Below are 19,167 nucleotides of genomic sequence, written 5' to 3' on the forward strand. Positions count from 1 at the left end.
GCCCAGCCCCTGCCCTTAGTCTTGGGAAGATCGACCACGGCTGAGAGGCTGAGAGTCAACAAGGAATCTCTAGACCAAAGTTCTCTGCTCAAAATCAATGCAGCTCTGTAACAAAACAAAATCAAACCCCAAACCAATAATTAATTGCTTTCAAGACAAGGTCTCATGCAGTCGGGACTAGCCTTAAACTTGCTATGTAGACAAAGATGACCTCAAACTCTTGACCCTTTCGCCTCCGTTCCCTCAGAGGCATTACAGGGATCGAAGGCATGAAGCACTGCGCCTTGTGTTTGCCAACAAACAACAAGCAAGCAAGCCACTGTGAGCTGAGGAGACAGTCAGTGACCAAGAGAACTTGAACACTTACAGAGGACACTCTGTTCCCTGTACCCACGTGGTGGCTCACAACTGCCATAGCGCTTGCTCCAGGGGGTCCGCTACACTCTTCTGCTATTAGTGTGCACCCGCACACCTATATATAAATAAAAATAAAATAAATCGGGGCTGGAGAGATGGCTCATCTGTTAAGAGCACTGAATGCTCTTCCAAAGGACCTCGGTTCAGTTCCCAGCAATCATGTGGCAGCTCACAGCTGTCTATGATTCTCCTGTCACCCTCACACAGACACACATGCAGGCTAAGCACTAATGTACATAAAAAAACAAAAATAAATAAGTTGCTTAAAAAGAAAATTTAAAAACAATACGTTGAGCCAGGCAATGACACACTTTAATCCCAGCACTTAGGAGGCAGAGGCAGGTGGATCAAGGCCAGCCTGGTCTACAGAGTGAGTTTCAGGACAGCCAGGGCTACACAGAGAAACCCTGTCTCAAAAATACAAACCAGGGCTGGAGAGATGGCTCAGTGGTTAAGAGCACTGACTGCTCTTCCACAGGACCTGAGTTCAAATCCCAGCAACCACATGGTGGCTCACAACCATTTGTAATGAGATCTGATGCCCTCTTCTGGTGTGTCTGAAGATAGCTACAGTGTACTTACATATAATAATAAATAAATCTTAAAAAAACAAAACAAAACAAAACAAACCCACCAACCAACCAAACAAACAAACAAAACAAACCACACAATCAAACAATCAAAAGTGTCTTGGGGCAGGGGGCAAGCTCAGTTGGTCCAGCGCTTGCCTAGCATGCACGGGGGACCCCAGCTCTGCTTATGGATCTGTTGGCTCGAGCCCATCATACCAGCAGTTGGGAGATGGAGGCAGGAGGGTCAGAAGTTCAAGGTCACCCTGCACTACGCCTTTACTCCATTTTTCTAGTAGATTGTATTCTTCATGGTTACTTTTTAGGACAATTATCTGATCAATATTTTGAGGTTTTGTTGCCTTATTTTTGCAGTACCGGGAACGGGACCAAGGTCCTTGTGCAAGTCAGGAAAGTGGGATGCCTTTGAGCTATGTCCCCAGCCCAGCCCTACTCTGTCAGCCCCACCCTTCCTTTTTCCCACGTACCAGAGCTCAGATTTAAGGTTTCATACAAGCTGGGCAAGCGCTCCACCACTGAGCCATGTCTCTAGCTCCAAACACTTTGTTTTTATTTATTTACTTCCTATTTATTTATTTATTTGTTTGTTTGTTTGTTTGTTTGTTTGTTATTTTGGCTTTTCAAGGCAGGGTTTTTTTTTTTTTTTTTTTTTTTTTTCTGTGTAGCCCTGGCTGTCCTAGAACTCACTCTGTAGACCAGGCTGGTCTCGAACTTACAGAGATCTTCTGCCTGCCTCTGACTCCTGAGTGCCGGGATTAGAGGTGTGCCCTGCCTGGCTCTAAGCCCCTTGTTTTATGTAGAAACATTTTCCCCAATCTTGTCGTTTTGACTTTGTTTATGGTGTCATTTGCCACAGAGAAGCGTTTATTTCTATGTAGTCAGATCTGTCAGCCATGATAATATTTTAAGAAAATAAAGGTTATTTTTAAGCCAAGCGTTTTTATTTAGATGGCGCAGCTTCCACATGAAGCCTCACTTTGTTTCCTAGCCAGATGTCGTCTATTTTAAGTCATGTGGAAAAATGAAACAACGGGTCAATTAATGCATTACATTTTTCTTTTTTTCCCCAATACTAGATATGAAATCCAGGACAAGGGCTGTATCATTGACCCAGCAGCCATCTTCACAGCTTTGTTTTAAATTCGTCCCCTGTCCCAGTCAACACTGAAGATGAAGGTAAGGATGATGAAGAAAATGAGGATTAGGACTATAACAATGACAGCAATGGTGATAGAGGTGATGATGGTGATAATGGTGGTGATGATGGTGATCATGGTGATGATGAGGATGAGGATGGTGGTCAAGAAGAAGAAGAAGAAGAAGAAGATGATGATGATGATGATGAAAATAGAGACGACATGGTGACAAACAGAAAAATGATGGTAGTGAGCATGGTAGGATAACAAGGATGTTGTTGATGAGGAGGAAGGATAAAGAGAGCTTCTGCTCTGTGCAAGGGCCACGTCACTCTCATCCTTTAATCCTTACATTGCCTTTTTCCTTCCTTTTCTCTGAGATAGTCTTGCTGTATGGTCCTTGCTGGCCTGGGACTTGACATGTAGCCCAGGTTAGCTTTGAATTTGTGGCAATTCTCCTGCCTGAGTCTCCTTATGCTGGGATGACAGGCACGTGCCACCACTCCTAGCTCTTAAAATATTTTTTGATTTATTTATACTATTTTACATGTATGAATGTTTTGCCTGCTTGCATGTCTGTGTACCATGTGTGTGCCTGGTGCCCGAGGAGGTAGGAAGAGAGTATTGAATCCTGGAACTGGAGCTGGGAACCAACCTGGGTCTTCTATAGAAGCACCAAGTGCTCTTAACCTCTGAGTCATTTCTCCAGCCCCAGCTCTTTTTTTTTTTTTTTTTTTAAATTGAAAAACGGGTCAGGTGTGGCAACACATACCTATACCTGGCACCAAGAAGGTAGGGGGAAGAGGACCAGGGGGTCAGAGACCAGACTGGAAACATGAAGAAGCCTAAAAAGAAGCCTAAAAGATGGGCTGGCAAGATGGCTCAGAGGGTAAGAGCACTGACTGCTCTTCTCAAGGTCCTGAGTTCAAATCCCAGCAACCACATGGTGACTCACAACCACCCGTAATGAGATCTGACGCCCTCTTCTGGTGTGTCTGAAGACAGCTACAGTGTACTTATGTATAATAATAAATAAATCTTTGGGCCTGAGCGAGTGGGACTGACTGGAGCAAGCGGGGTTGACCAGAGTGAGCAGAAGTCCTAAAATCCAATTCCCTACACCACACGAAGGCTCACAACCATCTGTACAGCTACAGTGTACTCATATACATAAAATAAATGAATAAATAAATAAATCTCTAAAAAAGAAACCTAAAAGACACCACACAGAGAACCTTTGTCTTGAAAAACCAAAAAGCCAAATGAATGAAAGAAACCTAACTGTAAGAAGAAAAGAAAGGTCATAACATTCACACATAGACTTACTCTTTCTCACTTTTCAAAGACTGAAATTTATGTATTTATTACTGAGGGAGGCGTGCACCACGGCATGTTTGTGGAAATCAGAGGACAGCTTTGGGAGTCAGTTATCTGCTTCCTCATGTGAGTCTGGGACCATCAGGCTTAGCGACAGACACCTTTCACCTGCTGAGACATCTTATTAGTCATCTTCTTTTTTTTTTTTTTTTTTTTTTTTTAAGCTGGGGATCAAACCCAGGGCCTCGGGTATTCTAGATTAGCACTCTGCCACTGATCTGCACCCCCAGCCCAAAGCCCCAAATGTATCCTCTTAAGGTATGTGGCTCAGTGATTTTTAAAGAGTTCTTTGTGGCCGGGCAGTTGAGATGCATACCTTTAATCCCAGCACTCAGGAGGCAGAGGCAGGTTAATCTCTGTGTTAGGCCAGCCTGGTCCACAGAGTGAGTTCTAGGACAGAGAAATCCTGTCTGGAAAAAACAACAAACAAACAAACAAACAAACAAAACATATTTCTGAAATCATATAACTCTTACTACTCTTGAAATGGAGAACAGTTTCACTATCCCTAAAAGAAAGAAGACATATGGTATGTACTGTCCTCAGGTCCATTCTACAGATGAGGAAACTGAGGCTCAGGAAGGCTGAGTCACCTGACCAAGACCACACATCGTAATCTGGATTTGAACTTAAGCTGAATTCTTGAGGTGGCAACCTCTCAATGAGGGTCAGTCACTCTTTTAGATCAAGAGCCAGAAGGCTGTATATGTTGAGGACCGGGTTAGGCATATTCTAGATGTTGTCAGTGATCCAGCGGATGAGTGAGGGGTAGTGGGGAAACCTAAGACAGACAGACAAACACCTCAGGGTGTACATCTGGTTAGAAAACTGTCATCTGCCCTCTTGTACCATTTCGGGAGCCTGTCCTCACACCCCCAGGGGACACAGGAAGAAAGAGGCAGCTGTCCTTTGCCTGCAGCTGCCTGCCTTGCTTCTGATGAGTGACCTGGTTTCCCTCTGGGAGCCTCCTCCTGTCCTCTGACTCGCTCAGGTTTTATGAGGCAAGGAGAGAAAACAGAATCATAGCATCTCTGTCCAGTGGCACCCAGAATCCTCCATTCCTAGACTTTCAGTTCTGTCAGCCAATGGCTTCCCCTCCACCATAGCTTCTTTTGTTCCCCTTAAGAGTCTTGACTATGCTCCCTACACATTAGTAGCAAATGTGCAGCTGTGGGACCCCTAACAAGTAGAGCAGGGCTTGTCTCAGTCTCTGTTCCCTGCCACTGAATCACCTTCCCCTACCTTGTTGGGACTCAGGGGGAGAGGATGTGCCTAGTCCTGCTGGGACTAGATGTCCCAGGGTGGGGTGGTACCCAAGTGGGGCTCCCCTTCTTTAAGGAGAAGGGGAAGGGCAATAGGTGAAGGGATTGTAAGGGTGTGGGACTGAGAGGAGAGGAGGGAGGGGGCTGTGATCCGGATGTAAGTGAATAAAAACTAGATAAAGAAAGAGTCTTGGTTATCAATACCCTCAATAAATACAATGGCACAGACGATGCATTCCCCAAGCCTGTTGCACTAGATAGAGCACGCAGTCTTCCTTAATGAAGCCCCTGCGTGAGAACATGTCATCTGCTGGAAACACAGCAAGAACTCTATGATAATTAAACATAATAGTAAGTTAGGCTACATATTTCACATGCTCGAGCTACTCCGTGAAGCTGCCAAGAAGCAGAGAGCGTGGCCCTCCAGTGACCCCTCCCTGTGCCGCAGCAGCTCTTGGTGGTCCTTTGAATACAAGACTTCTTTTCCCGAGTGTACACTGGAAAGCATCGCACAGTTGGCTGGACATCTGGTCCCAGTCAATGTAACGAGCCACTGGGAATTCTCAGAGTGCTTGGGAGTCTGACTTCTCAAACAGCCCAATCTAGTGACTCACTGGAGTCTAGAGCGTCACCTGGGTCTGTCGCCTGCAGTAGGGCACGGACATGGGGAGAGTCTGTCTCTGCCTCCCGGGTTATTTCACTAAGTCAGCTACTTGTGAAGGTCACAACCCACAGATAGTTATAGTTCCTGGGACTGTTATACCCATTAGAATCAGATGTCAAATATTTTTGCTTCAGAGTATGCTTATTGCAGATATCTGGAACTAGTTGGTAAAACTTATTTACTGTGCCAGCTAGCATTAACTGTCAACCTGATGCAACCTAGTCATCCAAGAGGAAAGCCTCGATTGAGGGATTGGCCTGTGGGCATGTCTGTGGGGAATTGCCTCGACTGTTAATTGATGCAGGCAGTTTCCAGCCCACTGTGGGCGGCACCATTCCCTGGGTAGATGGTCCTTCAGTTTACAGCTAGCTAAGCATGAACCAGAGAGCAAGACAGCAAGCAGTGTTCCTTCAGGGTTTCTGTTTCAAGTTCCTGCTGAGTTACTAAATTGAGTTCCTTCAGTGACCTGAAACTATAAGTCAAACAAATATTCTCCTCCCCCTGAGCTGCTATTGGTTAGAGTATTTTTATCATAGTTATAGAATGAAGCTAGAACATTCAGCATCGTCATACCATCATCACCACCACCGCCGCCACCACCACCACCACCACCACCACCACCACCAATGTGTGTGCATGCCACATGGTACCTGTGGAGGTCAGAGAACAGCTCTGTGGAGTCTGTCTTCTTCTTCTACTTTACTTACAGGGAATCAGACTCGGGTCACCAAGCTTTCTGAGCAAATGCCTTTACATGCTGAGTCATCTTACCAGCCTGCTTCTTTCCCTGTCTCAAGCATTTCACAAATGGAACTGTTGCTGTCTGAAGACCAGCCCTGCTCTCTCAAGCCATTCCAGCACCACTGTGAAGTCTGTCCGGCTCTCCCAGAGACCCTGTGTGAATATTTTCAATATATTAAAAAACAATATATATATTGAGAAATAAATACTTTTTCAATTATATTTCAAACGTTTTATAGGCGTGTATGGATTTGATTGTGTGTGTGTGTGTGTGTGTGTGTGTGTGTGTGTGTGTGGTGTGTGTGGTGTGTGTGCGTGTGTGTGCGTGTATGTGTGTGTATGTGTGTGTGTGTGTGGTGTGTGTGGTGTGTGTGGTGTGTGGTGTGTGGTGTGTGTGTGTGTGTGTGTGTGTGGTGTGGTGTGTGTGTGTGTGTGTGTGTGTGTGTGGTGTGTGGTGTGTGTGTGGTGTGTGTGTGTGTGTGTGTGTGTGTGTGTGTGTGTGTGTGTGGTATGTGTGTGTGTGTGTGTGTGTGTGTGTGTGTGTGTGGTGTGTGTAGATTAGCAGACATTTCTGGGAATCTGTTCTCTCCTTCCTCCTTCTACCATTCAGGCTCCAGGGATCAAAGTCGGGTGGCCAGGCTTGGCACCAAGCACCTCTTCATCTGCTGAGCCATCATCCCACCGGCTGAAGAAGTAAATAACTTTCAAACTAGGTGTCTAGAGATGAACTTAAACGCTTATCCTGTCTATTTGACTTAAACCCTATGGTATTACTAACCTAAATAAAACCCTTGATAAAAGAAAAAACTACCAGGCAGTAGTGGCAAATGCCTTTCATCCAACACTCCAGAGTCAGAGGCAGGCAGGTTGCTCTGAGTTTGAAGTCAGCCAGGTCTACAGGGTGAGTTACAGGATAGCCAAGACTACACTACACACACACACACACACACACACACACACACACACGCACACGCACAAGCTTGTCTCAAAAAACAAAACAGAAAAAGAAAAAGAAAGAAGGAGAGAAAGAGGAAAGAAAAATTTTCAATTAAAAATACTGTCTTACTAGATGGAGTGGTATATGCCTTTAATCCCAGCAATTGGGAGGTAAGACACAGAAGGTCTTGAGTTCAAGGCCAGGCTGACACATATCACCCAGGCTGGCCTCCCAGCTCTCTAAGGAGCCTAGGATGACCTTGCATTTTGATCCCCCGCCTGTACTTCATGAGTTCTGGCATGGCAGGCATGTGCCACCACACCTGGTTTATGCAGTGTTGGGAACTGAACCCAGGGTTCCATGCATGCTAGACAAGCGCTCTACCAACGGAGTTACATCTCCAGCCCCAGGAGAAGAGAACATTTGATGGGCATGTAGGTAAGTGTGCCTGTGAATGGGCTCAGGTGTGACATTTCAGTGCTCTGCAGCAAATGACATTGATCAAGTCCAGACTTTGATCCACATTCCCCCAAGCACGAGGATTTGAGGCCAGGCCTACCTGGCTATAAACTCCATTCTCACTATCTGACTAGATGTCAGGAGGCTTAATGTCTCCAAACAGGTTTCTTCCTCCTGAAAATGAGGTCATTTATTTCTGGCGGTATGGCAGGGATGGGAGATTTTACACGTGTTAGATCCCCCACGCAGTGTCTGCAAGGTGCAGAGTAGGTTCCAAAAAATAGAAGCTACCATCATGGTGGAGAGTCCCCTCACGGCCTGCAGGGAAAGAAAGCAGGCATTGTCCAGAGGATGGCTCTCCCCAAGGCCCATCTCTCCCCAGTCCCAGTTCCCAAGTTCTAAGGCATAAGCAAACACTGGGCATTTCTCCCCACCAAGTGCCTGAGAGTTTGAGGTAGCACACCAGGTGGCCAGAGCCAAAGCGTCTTTTCGACTGTGTTATAAATGGAGAAACTGAGTCCAAATGCGGTGAAGTCACTTACTCAAGTTCATGTAATATTTCCCTCAGGGACAGGGACTCAGCTGCTGTTCTCATTCCAAATGACCATGTCCTTCTCTCCCAAGGAGACAGAAAGTCAGCGGAGGCTGGGCTGCAGCCCTGAGGTAGGGCCCCTAAGGATCAAGTGTGTGCAGGCAGAGGGGAGACCATGAAGGAACAGCAGGCCGATAAGAATAGTTAACAACCTGCCTGCACACATATGTCGTAGATGTGTGTCTTGACCTTCATGTAGGTCCCAAGCAACTGGAGCTGGGGGCTGTCCCAAAAGTTGTCGCCTATCTGAGGGAGATGTTCTTCTAGCTGGGCTGCCTTGTCTGGCCTCAGTGGGAGACGATGCACCTAGCCTCACAGAGATTTGATGTGCCAGGGTGGGGGGTAACCAGGGACCCCCATCTACTCAGAGGAGAGGGAGAGGGGGCGATGGGGGAAGGATTGTTAGAGGAGGGACTGGGAGGGATACAGCGACCAGGATGTAAAGTAAATAATAATAATAATAGTAATAATAATAATAATAATAATAATAATAATAGAATGCCACCTGGTGTTGAGAATTGTGTGCATGTTCTCTCTCTAGTCTTCCACTCACCCTTTCTCCAGAAAAAGCTATCTATCTCACCAAAATTCACATAGCTAAGAAGTGCCTGGGCCAGGGTTTGAACCTTGAATTGTCTTCTGTGCTTTTTATACTTTGCCATTTCAAAGTCTCTTCTAGACTGTTCCACCTTCTTGGACTTCTAATGACCCCATTACTGTTCAGTCTTGCTGTTGCCTCAGCCAAGGGCCCTGGCCTGTCACCCCTCCCAGGCCCATCATGGAGATCACCACATACCCCTCTCTTCTTGTCCAAAGTCAGCTCCATGGTCTGTGGGGAAGCCAGTCAAGACTTATCCAAGTTCCATCTCCTGGAGCCTCATGGTGGGAGAGAGAACCTGCCCCTGAGGCTTGTTCTTCAACCTCCACACATGCTCCATCACACACACACACACACACACACACACACACACACACACACACACGCTCATGCACACTCACCTCACATACACCACACATACCCATATACACCCACCTCACATATAAGTACATACTTCACACACTCTTATACACCCACCGCACATACACATACACACATTCATACACACCCACCTCACATACCAGTACATACTTCACATACTCATGCACACCCACCTCACATATACACACACTCATATACACCTTCATACACACCAACCTCACATACACATACACACTCATACACACCCACCTCACATACACATACACACTCATACACACATTCATACACACCCTTCTCACATACACCCACACACTCATACACATCAGCCGCACACACTCACACTCATACACCCCCACACCAACCAACCAACCAACCAACCAAACAAACAAATAAACAAATATATAAATATAACTAAAGAAAAGCCGGCCAGCTGGAGCCCCGAAGAGTGGTTCTTCTGAACTGGACCGCAGCCCAACAGCGATGCTACACTTTTCTTCGAGATAGCAGGGCAGGCCAGGGCTGCTAATTGTGTTTGTATTGGGGCTGATTTATATTTGTGCTCAGTATGCATCCTCACCCCCTACCAAGAAAGCAGATGGGTACGTTGTGCCTTTGAAAGAAATATAATTAAGGCAATTTAGCATCTCCCTTCAAGGATGCTCTTCCTCTGCAAGAGAGGAAATGTGTTTGGATCGGCTTTAGAATGTTTGAGCTTTCATTCTGTGGCGCTCACAGCTGGTGCATGCTGGGGGAGGCTGAGAGGGAAGGGGAAGGCCTTTTCTCTTCTGTATACCTAGGACCTGAGACAGGACTGGAGACGCCATCAGCTCAGGAGTGGGAGCCATTAGCACTGTGGTTTGGAGAAGTCTCTTCCCCTTTGTGTGGTCTTATAATTCTTGAGATCCAGGGAGGGAAGCCAGAGCCTCTGGTAAGGTGGGCAAGTGCTCTACAATGAGTAGGATCTCCAACACTGGTTTGTTGGTTTTAACACAATGAAACAGTCCAGCAGCTCTGTGGATACAGAGTCCTTGGATGTACTGGGCAACAGTCTCTGCTAACCGATGAGCAAGGCTGGGTTTAAATGCGCAGTGACACTGGCATGCTGGCACGGAATCTTAGTTATTCAGGAGGCTGAGGCAGGGGATGTCGAGTTCGAGGCCCATCTGGGTTGGAGATAAGCTTAAGGGCCTGGAAGTTCCGTGAGATGCTCTATCAGAACTGAAAGAATATTGCTGGAGTATAGTGTGTGCGAGAGACTGGACTCAGTCCCTAGCACCGAAAAACACATACATACATGCATACACACATACATGCATGCATACATGCATAATGCATGCTTGCTTGCATACATAACTTATTTTTGTTAAGTATTTATAAAATTTTAGAGCCAGGAGAGACCTTAGTAATTAGTTTTGTTATTGTTTTTGAGACAGTGTCTTGTTTGTGCTATGTAGCCCTGGCTGGCCTGGAACTCTGTAGACCAGGCTAGCCTCAAATGCCCAGATATCTGCCTGTGTCTGCCTCCTGAATGCTCAGATTTAAAGGTGTATGCCTCCACACTCAGCAATATCTCCCGTAAGATAATACGTCATGTGAAGATTAGTATAAAGTCACTTCATACTGTTTTTTTCATATTTAATTCATCCATGTTAGAAAATATGTTGGTCACACCTTGTGTGTAAGAAAAATCAAATGTAGGTCCAGAGTGGTGCTGGTGCACGCACATTCTTCATGCCAGCACTCTGGAGGCAGAGGCAGCCTGAGCTCTGGGTGTTCGAGGCCAGCTTGGTCTACTTCAAGCTAGTCAGGGTTACACAGTGAGCCCCTGTCTCAAAAACAAACAAGCATATGCTAAAAGTATAAGTGTTGAGTGTCTTCCAGGTCTCTCCCTCACCAGGTGATCACTCTTAATTCACTGAGGGTCCTTCAAGGATGGATATATCTGGATATATATACATATACATATATACATACACAACATATATACAAGGAGACTAGAATTGAATCATAGCCCATATAATTTCTTTTTTCTTTTTCTTTTCCAGTAATGCAGATTGAACCCAGAGCCTGTGCTAGACAAGTGCTCCTACCACTGCAATACACTGCTGGCTCCAAAATGTAACTTATTCTCACTTAGCTTATCAATACACATGGACCCACTGACTCAGTTTTCTGTAAAGGTAGGAATGAGAGGAACGCAGGCCCTCATCCTAGGCACACACTGGGTCTCTAGCTGCATCCCGGACCCTACTGAGCTATTGTTTATTGCTTTATATTGTCTAATCTCGCAGCTGTCCTTTTTCTTTAACCAGCAGGAAGTCCAGGGACTTCTAGGTGCCCTTCGCCTTTCCCACCGTGATAAGCCATCAGTAGCGATGATGGTGGTTTTTGTAAGATAATACTTTACAACAGAATTATTAAAAAGCCTTCCTTGTCTAACATTTTGATGTTTGCTGTCAGCTTGTTTGCCCAAACACACAAACACTGCTCCAGATGCCCTTGTCCTGGTACTGTCCAAAAAAAGCATCTCCCACAATCTCCCTGGTGCCGGGCACCACTAATCTCATTAAAAAAATCTCTTCAGTTTGAAGAGTGAAAGTCAGACCTAACATTTCAAAACTGTCCTTGCACACATGGCACCAAACACGTGGCACCAGGTAGGTGGCACACACCTGAGATCTCAGTACTTAGGAGGCCTCCAAGGATCAGGAGTTCAAGGTCAGCCTCGGCTGCATGAGCTCATACAGTAAGTTTTGTTCTTGGCAGCTGAAGGCTGAATTTAGAATTGGCACTCATGTGTTGTTGTTGTTATTTTCCCCTGTGCCTCTCCTGAGAGTTAGCCCCTGACCTTCTCCTGCCTTCCCGTGGTACGGTAGGAAGGAGTTAAGTGGCGAGGCTGGAAGGTGTGTGGGTTCTGGATCCAGCCCTGCCCCCCCCCCCTTACGCCAGAAACTGCTCTTGAGAACACACCTCCTGATGATGAGTCTGGACCACAAAGGGATCCCATCGCAAAAACAAAACAAACAAACAAACAAAACCCCAGCCAACCAAGCCAAACCAAACAACAACAACAAAAATGGACTGGAGGAATGGCTCCATGGATAAGAGCACTGACTGCTCTCACAATGGACTGGAATCCAGTTGCCCGGCATCTACTTCAGACAGCTCACACCGGCCTGTAACTGCAGCCACAAAAGATCCAACACCCTCTTCTGGCCTTTAAGGGCACCTGCACTCTTGTCCACATACCCACACACAGACACACAAACGTACACATGATTTAAAATAATAAAAACAATGCTTTAAAAAAAATAAATCTAAAGGTTGCCTTTGAAAGGAATGTTTATTTCCACGTGAAGTTTAGAGTCCTTTTCAGTTTAAAAGGGAATATCTAAGAGTGAAAAAGGATGCTTGGGTATGTCACATGTGCCTGTCAATCATCTATTCCAGAAAGTTCCCTCGGATTACAGAGCCTGTCAAAAATGTCTTCTCTTCAGAGAGATGCGAGCTCCTCTCGTCTCGGCATCTGAAGATTAAATTTGGAAGTGGGACTCACATATTACTATTATTATTATTTTTCTCTGCGCCACTCTTGAGAGTCAAACCCTGCCTTTCAACTCAGCTACAGCCCTTTGGTGCTGTAGGGTGGGGTTATTAAATGGTGAGACCTGAAGGCGAGTGCGCTCCAGAGCCAGCCCCGCCCCCTCTGCCCCATTAGCTGAGGAGGAAACTGCTCTGAAGAACATGCCTCCCAGTGATGACATTGCACATACGTGCACACAGCGGAAGGGCCACCAGGCCCAAGGGGTTCCAGCCTTATGGGGCTCTGGGGGAAAAGGTACAAATTCCTCGGGCCTCCCAGGCCTCCCCTCGGCTTGGTCCTGGGATCCACCATCCTACATGTTTGTTCTTTCATAACGCTTTCCTACAGAATTTGGCCTTGTTTGTTTTCACAGTTGTACAAGAAGAACATTAGCCATCTATTTTCTACTTAGCGAGAGCCACCCAGAGCAAGTAGCCAAGTCCACAGAGCCAGCTGCTCGTGTGGAGAGCCCAGCCCCGTCATTTCTTCCTTTTTCTTTTTTCTTTTTTTTTTTTAAAGATTTATTTATTATATATAAGTACACTGTAGCTGTCTTCAGCACTTCAGACTCTCCAGAAGAGGGCTTCAGATCTCATTTCGACCCTCATTTTATCCATCCCATATGGGATTTGAACTCAGGACCTTCGGAAGAGCAGTCAGTGCTCTTCCCCGCTGAGTCATCTCCTCCACCCAGCTCCATCATTTCTTAGCTGTGAGAGCTTGAGTTGTTTTTTCACCTTTAAAATGGGAGCAGTAAAGAACGGAGCTCCTGGATTGCTTAGAGGAGATTCAGTGTAGAAAACTCTCCCCGCTGCAGTGCCAGGGTTCCAGCGAACCCTTTGCGTAAGTGGGGCTGACATTGACGAAGCCCTTTCATAGTTGTTCATTTATTTGTTTATTACTTAATCACTGGTTTGGTGAAGGTTGTTTTCTTTTCCTTTTTCCTTTTTTTTTTTTTTTTTTTTTTTTTTTTTTTTAAATCTGGGTCTCATGTCATGCTGGCCTCAAACAGCTCCCCCTGTGAAGATGACCCTGAGCTGAGTCCTGGGGCCTGGTTTTACTAAGGAATTCTGTCTCGCAGCTGGGAATGTGTGAGAAAAAGCCTCGTCGTCTCCCTGGCTTCCTCTGCTGCCCTGAATGAATTCAGCCACTTTGAAGGCTGCAGCCGTTCAGGAGATCAGTGGAGAACCAGGACAGCTGGGGGTGGCCTCTGCATCTCTGTCTCCGTGGAAGGCTCCGCTGGTCCTGGGTAGACCTAGAGGCATCTCAGAAGTGGTCCTCATTTTTGTCAGGCCCTGCCCTTCCTGCCTGGTTCCCTCACAACAAATCCTCATTTTATCCATCCCATATTCTTCACAGCACACACAAGCCCATGCAACCGCTATCTTCTAAATACCGGATCCCTTTTTTTTTTTATTGTTGTTATTATTTAGTTTTTGTGTGGATTTGTTTGCTTGTTTTGCTTTTTTGTTTTGTTTTGTTGTTGTCATTGTCGTTCTTTTTGGTTGGTTTGTTTGTTTGTTTGTTTGTTTTTGAGACAGGGTCTCACTATGTAGCTCTGGCTGACCTGGAACTCACTCTGTAGACCAGGCTGGCCTTAAACTCAGAAATCCACCTGCCTCTGCCTCCCAAGTGCTGGGACTAAAGGTGTGCACCACCACTGCCCGGCTCCCATGGCAACTCTTATAAGAACAACTTTAATTGGGGCTGGCTTACAGGTTCAGAGGTTGAGTTCATTATTCCAGGCAGCTAGGATGAGGGCCTTAAATCCATGCCCACAGTGACACACCTACTCCAACAAGGCCACACCTCCTAATAGTGCCTCTCCCTGGGCCAAGCATATTCAAACCATCACAGGGTGCCCATAGAGAGCCAGGTGAAGTGTTTCTATTTTCTGGTTGATTGGCCTCTCACGGCTCATAAGTATAACAACAGGTGCTAACAGCAACGAGGCTCAGAGAGGTACCATCCCTGCCCAAATTCATGCAGCTGGTTGAGTGAAGCACAGGGCCGTGTGGGTGGGGGTTTGGTGGGTGGGTGGGGTCTCTCCCAGTCAGTTCTATCTCCTAAGCCTGGTTTCCTTTCTCTCTGATGTGAAGTCTCCTTTTGGGGTCCCGACTGACACATTCACCCCATGATCCTGTAGGCAGCTATTTCTGCTCCTGTCTTGCAGATGGATCATTTGGGGTGTCAGAGCTCTCTCCATTTTGCAGATTAGAACATCAAGGCTAAGGGAGGGCTGTTGGAAGCAGAACCAGATCCTCTGACTTCCTCCGTGCTCCAGCAGCTCCCTGGGAAGACATGGCTTGGGTTTGATGTGTGTCAAGGTCTCACTCCTCAGCCCAGGTTGCCATTAAACCCCTTTTCCATCCTCCTGCCTCAGCCTGCATGCTGAGATTACAGGTGTGTGTTACCAGGTCTGGCACAGTGTTGTTTAAAAGAAGAAAAAAAGTTATTCAATACTCTTTGTTAAAATGACGGAGTCTCAGCTCGACAGGAAAGTGCTCAGGTTTTTGAACTGGGTCCCAGGCTGGTCCAGCTCTTTCTTATAACATCCACTGTTAGCAAACAGTCTCTCAAGGTCCATTCAGCTGGATCCCCCTTGTCTTACCTGACCATGGCTGCCATACTTACTATCTGCTTCTTATTCCTTCCCTCATCCACTCTGCCCCCTTACACGCCCCCCCCCTCCCAGGGCTGTCTCCATCAAGAACCCTGCTGGGTGGGTTTTTTGGCCGGCATCCCCCTCACCCTCAGGCCTTCCAGCTGTGCCCCATGGTTATAGACTCCACTTGTCTGCGGTATATTTGGAGTGAAGGTCTCTCTCTCCCTACCACAAAAGTCCATTGCTAAGGGCCCTTGCTCTATCTCGACGGCACTGACAAGATCTGCTTTGTGAGGCCTTGGTAAGGATGGTCCATATTTTTCCTCCTGAGAAGGGTGAGTAGAGACACTCAGGACAAGCAAATTCTGCCTGCTTCCATGGCTGGTGTAAACTTTTCAAAATGTGTACCATGGACTTTACCACTCCTGGGGATCTGACTCAGTTGGCTGAGTGACTGCCTAACATGCATGAGGTCCTGGGTTTAATCCCCCATATCACACAAAACCAGCTATTCCGACTCTATAATCACAGAACTCCGGAAGTAGAATCAAAGATGTTCAAGGTCATCCGTGCTATGTAGGGAGTTCGAATTCTGCCTGGATTACAAGAGACCTGTCTCCAATCAGTTGGTTGGTTAGTTAGTTAGTTAGTTAGTCAGTCAGTCAATCAAACAGTCAGTCAGCCAATCAGTCAATCAGTCAGTCAGTCAGTAATCAATCTAACACTTCTCCAGTTACTATAGGGAAGGACTTTTGTCCTACGGTCAGACTCATTGTCCTCGATGGGTCCCAGCTCTCTGTGGAGGCTCGAGCCCACACAGGTCCATCCTGAGTCGAGAGTCTCTCCTTGCCTTCCTCGCAGCCACAGTCTCCTCGCTGCTGGCCCCTGGGATCTTGATTCCCCAGGCAGGCTATCAAGCTCTTAATTAAATTCTCTTGTTAAAAGCTGAAGCAGAGGAAAACAAACAAAGCCCGGCCCTGCTGATCACTCCTCTCCCGCTGGCTCAGGCTGAGGCTCAAGGCTCGAGGCTCGAGGCTCGCAACTGGCTTTGAGGTGATAGCCATCTCTGTCGCTGTCCATGTCCACCCCTCTCTGTTCCTGGGAATTTCCTGTTGGCTCTGGCTGGCTCAGCCTGTTCTGTCTGGTCCGGAGGAAATTGCCATGGGGGGCTCTGGCTTGTGGTCAGGAGTCTCTGTGCAGTTCCAGTCCGGGGTGAGTCCTTGGACTCCAGGCTGAAGAGGCAAGAAATGGAGACAAGGGGGAGACACTTGTCCCCAAGGACAGCGAGTCACCAGCACAGCTGTTCCCAGGTGACCTCCAGTCTCCCTTGAGCACACTCTGGTAAACAGAGGAGCCATGGAAAGCTGAGAAGGGCATTGAGAAGAGAATTGGGAAACCCTAAGTGCATCCCAAGATGGGTAACCAGGTCAGCCGTTAAAAATCATCAGGACTAAAACCGAGCGAATTGTGTGCTAAGTGTTTTGGCGAATCTCACGCATGGGTGATTCCACTTAATTCCTCCAGCATTTCCCTTCTTTCAGGCAACCTGAGGTCCAGAGAGGGTAAGTGACCAACAAACAGTCACACAGCTAGGGAATGGGAAAGTTGAGAATCAAACCAAGAAGTCTGGCTCCAGGATCCAAGTTCTTAACCCTACTCCTCAGTTGCTTCCTCCTGGGTCTCCTGAGCTATCAATCGGGGCTGAAACACTTGAGCTGCTAAGACTCGAACCTCTGACAGCCTCTGATTTAGTCACCATCTTGCCAGGCAGAGCTGGGACTATAACCATTAGCACGCCTTCACTTCTGGCTCTAGGTTGTGAACTCCCTGAGAGTACGTGGCAGACCTTAATTCTCCTCGCTGTCCTGATACCAATTACCACAGCAGTTGTACACTGAAAAGAAAAGGCTATTTGGACTCCTGATTCCTGAGGGAACAGATCTAACTGAAGTCTTGTCTCGGGCCTTGCAAGAGAGGTCATTTGTGTCCTGTGCTTTCTCTCTTTGTCGATGGGCTGGAAACAGACAATCCTTTCCTAACAAGGGTCTGGAGAGTTAGTAGAGCGGCTGGCATTGTGGGCTATGCTGAATCACTCTGCTGTCCCCAGGGGAAAACCATATAAAGTCACTTCACCTGCCGGGGTGGGGGGTGGGGGTGGGGGTGGGTGCAGACAGCAAGGCTGCCTGGGCAGGTCCTAAGCCCCAGGGAGAAAGGGAAAAATGTGAAGCTGAGTCCCTAGAGAGCCTTCCCCTGGGCTCTGATTCCCATGCTGTCCCCATTGCTCCCTGGCAGACATGTCCCCTGTGTCTAGACAGATCTCCTCTGAAGACTCTGCAGAGCACAGCCTGTCTGGTGACAAAAGCTTGTCCCAGACACACGCTCCTCGACACGGGATTCATTTAGCACTCCTCAGGAAAGCCTAAGTTGGACTGCCACTTCTGAAGCAGAGAGGCTCTAGCAAGTAGAAATGGCCAAGTGATGGCTCCCTCTTCCTCCTCTCCCTCCTCCTCTTCCTCTTTTTCTTCCTCCTCTCCCTCTTCCCCCTTTCCCCTCCTCTCCTCTTCCCCTTCCCTCTTTCTCCTCCTCCTTCTTTTCTTATTTCTTCTTGAGGCAGGTGTCGCAGAGCCCAAGCCGGCCTTGAACTCATGATCCTCAGGCTTCCACCTCCTGAGTGCTGGGATTGCAGGCATGGACCACCATGAATGGCTTGTGTGGTGCCAGAGAATCAAACCCAAGGGTTGGTTGGTGTATGCTAGCCGAGCTGATCTGCATGCCCAGCCCTCTTCTCCCGTTGTGTGCCCAGCCATCTAGCTTTGAGTGAATGCTTATAGTGTGCCAGAGTAGTCCTAGGCCTTGGGTGTAGCAAGATGACTCAGGCTTGGCTTGCTCAGCCAGGAGCTCATCATGGCAGATGATCGTCAGGAAGTCATCACAGTAGATGGACTTAGAGTAATCGTGAGGTATCTGATTGGAATCACAGTGTCTCTCCCGAGGCTCCCTGCTGGTGGGTATTGCATGACCTAAGCATGATCTTCCTCAGTTATAACCTTGTGAGGTAAGCACCTTTACCATGGTCACGATGCGACACACGCTCGCCAAGGTTCCAGAACTGGAACACGCATCTGGAGTTATGCAGCCATTCAATGCTGAAGTCAAGAGTCAAAGTTGGGGGGAATCTGCCCTTGCATGACTAAGCCCACTTTGGTGTGAGCCTCCCTGGAGGGACCCACTGTCCTACGCATCGGGGATATGAGGACCACTGAGAAAAGGGGTCATTAAGCTGGACCTGGAGGAGGAGGCTGGTACCCAGAGGAGGTAGGAAACAGTCTGTCAGTGAGGAGATGCTGATGCTAGGAGGGGGAGGAGAGCTTTCTAGACACTGGGGGTGGGGGGTGGGGAAATGAGAGCCAGATCTTGCTGAGAAAGAGCAGGGGTGTAGGGATAGAAGAGGTTGCGAAGACCTGGGGTGTCAGAACAAGAGAAATAGGGCCTCTCAGGAGGCTGTGGGAGGACCTAGAGATGTCAAAGCCTTAGCCAGAGACTCAGAGCCCTCTCTCTGCTCAGGCAGTTGGCTTCCCGGAAGCTAGAGGTTAGCTTGGAGAAGGCAGGAAGCTCACTGGGAATCGCACCCGCCCCCACAGTGTTCTCTCTCACTTTCCTTCCCTTCTCCTTATGGTTGTGACAATGATTCAGACTACAAAGGTTCTGGGGGCAGTGAGCCCCTCGGTATCAGGGTACCAGGACTGCCTGTGTGGCCTGTGAGGACATGCTGTGTCCTGTCAGGGCACCAGGATTGACAGTGTGCCCTGTGCGGTCATGCTGTGT

The sequence above is a fragment of the Mus musculus genome, chromosome 4 (genome assembly GCF_000001635.26).
Source record: "Mus musculus strain C57BL/6J chromosome 4, GRCm38.p6 C57BL/6J".
Taxonomy (NCBI): Eukaryota; Metazoa; Chordata; class Mammalia; order Rodentia; family Muridae; genus Mus; species Mus musculus.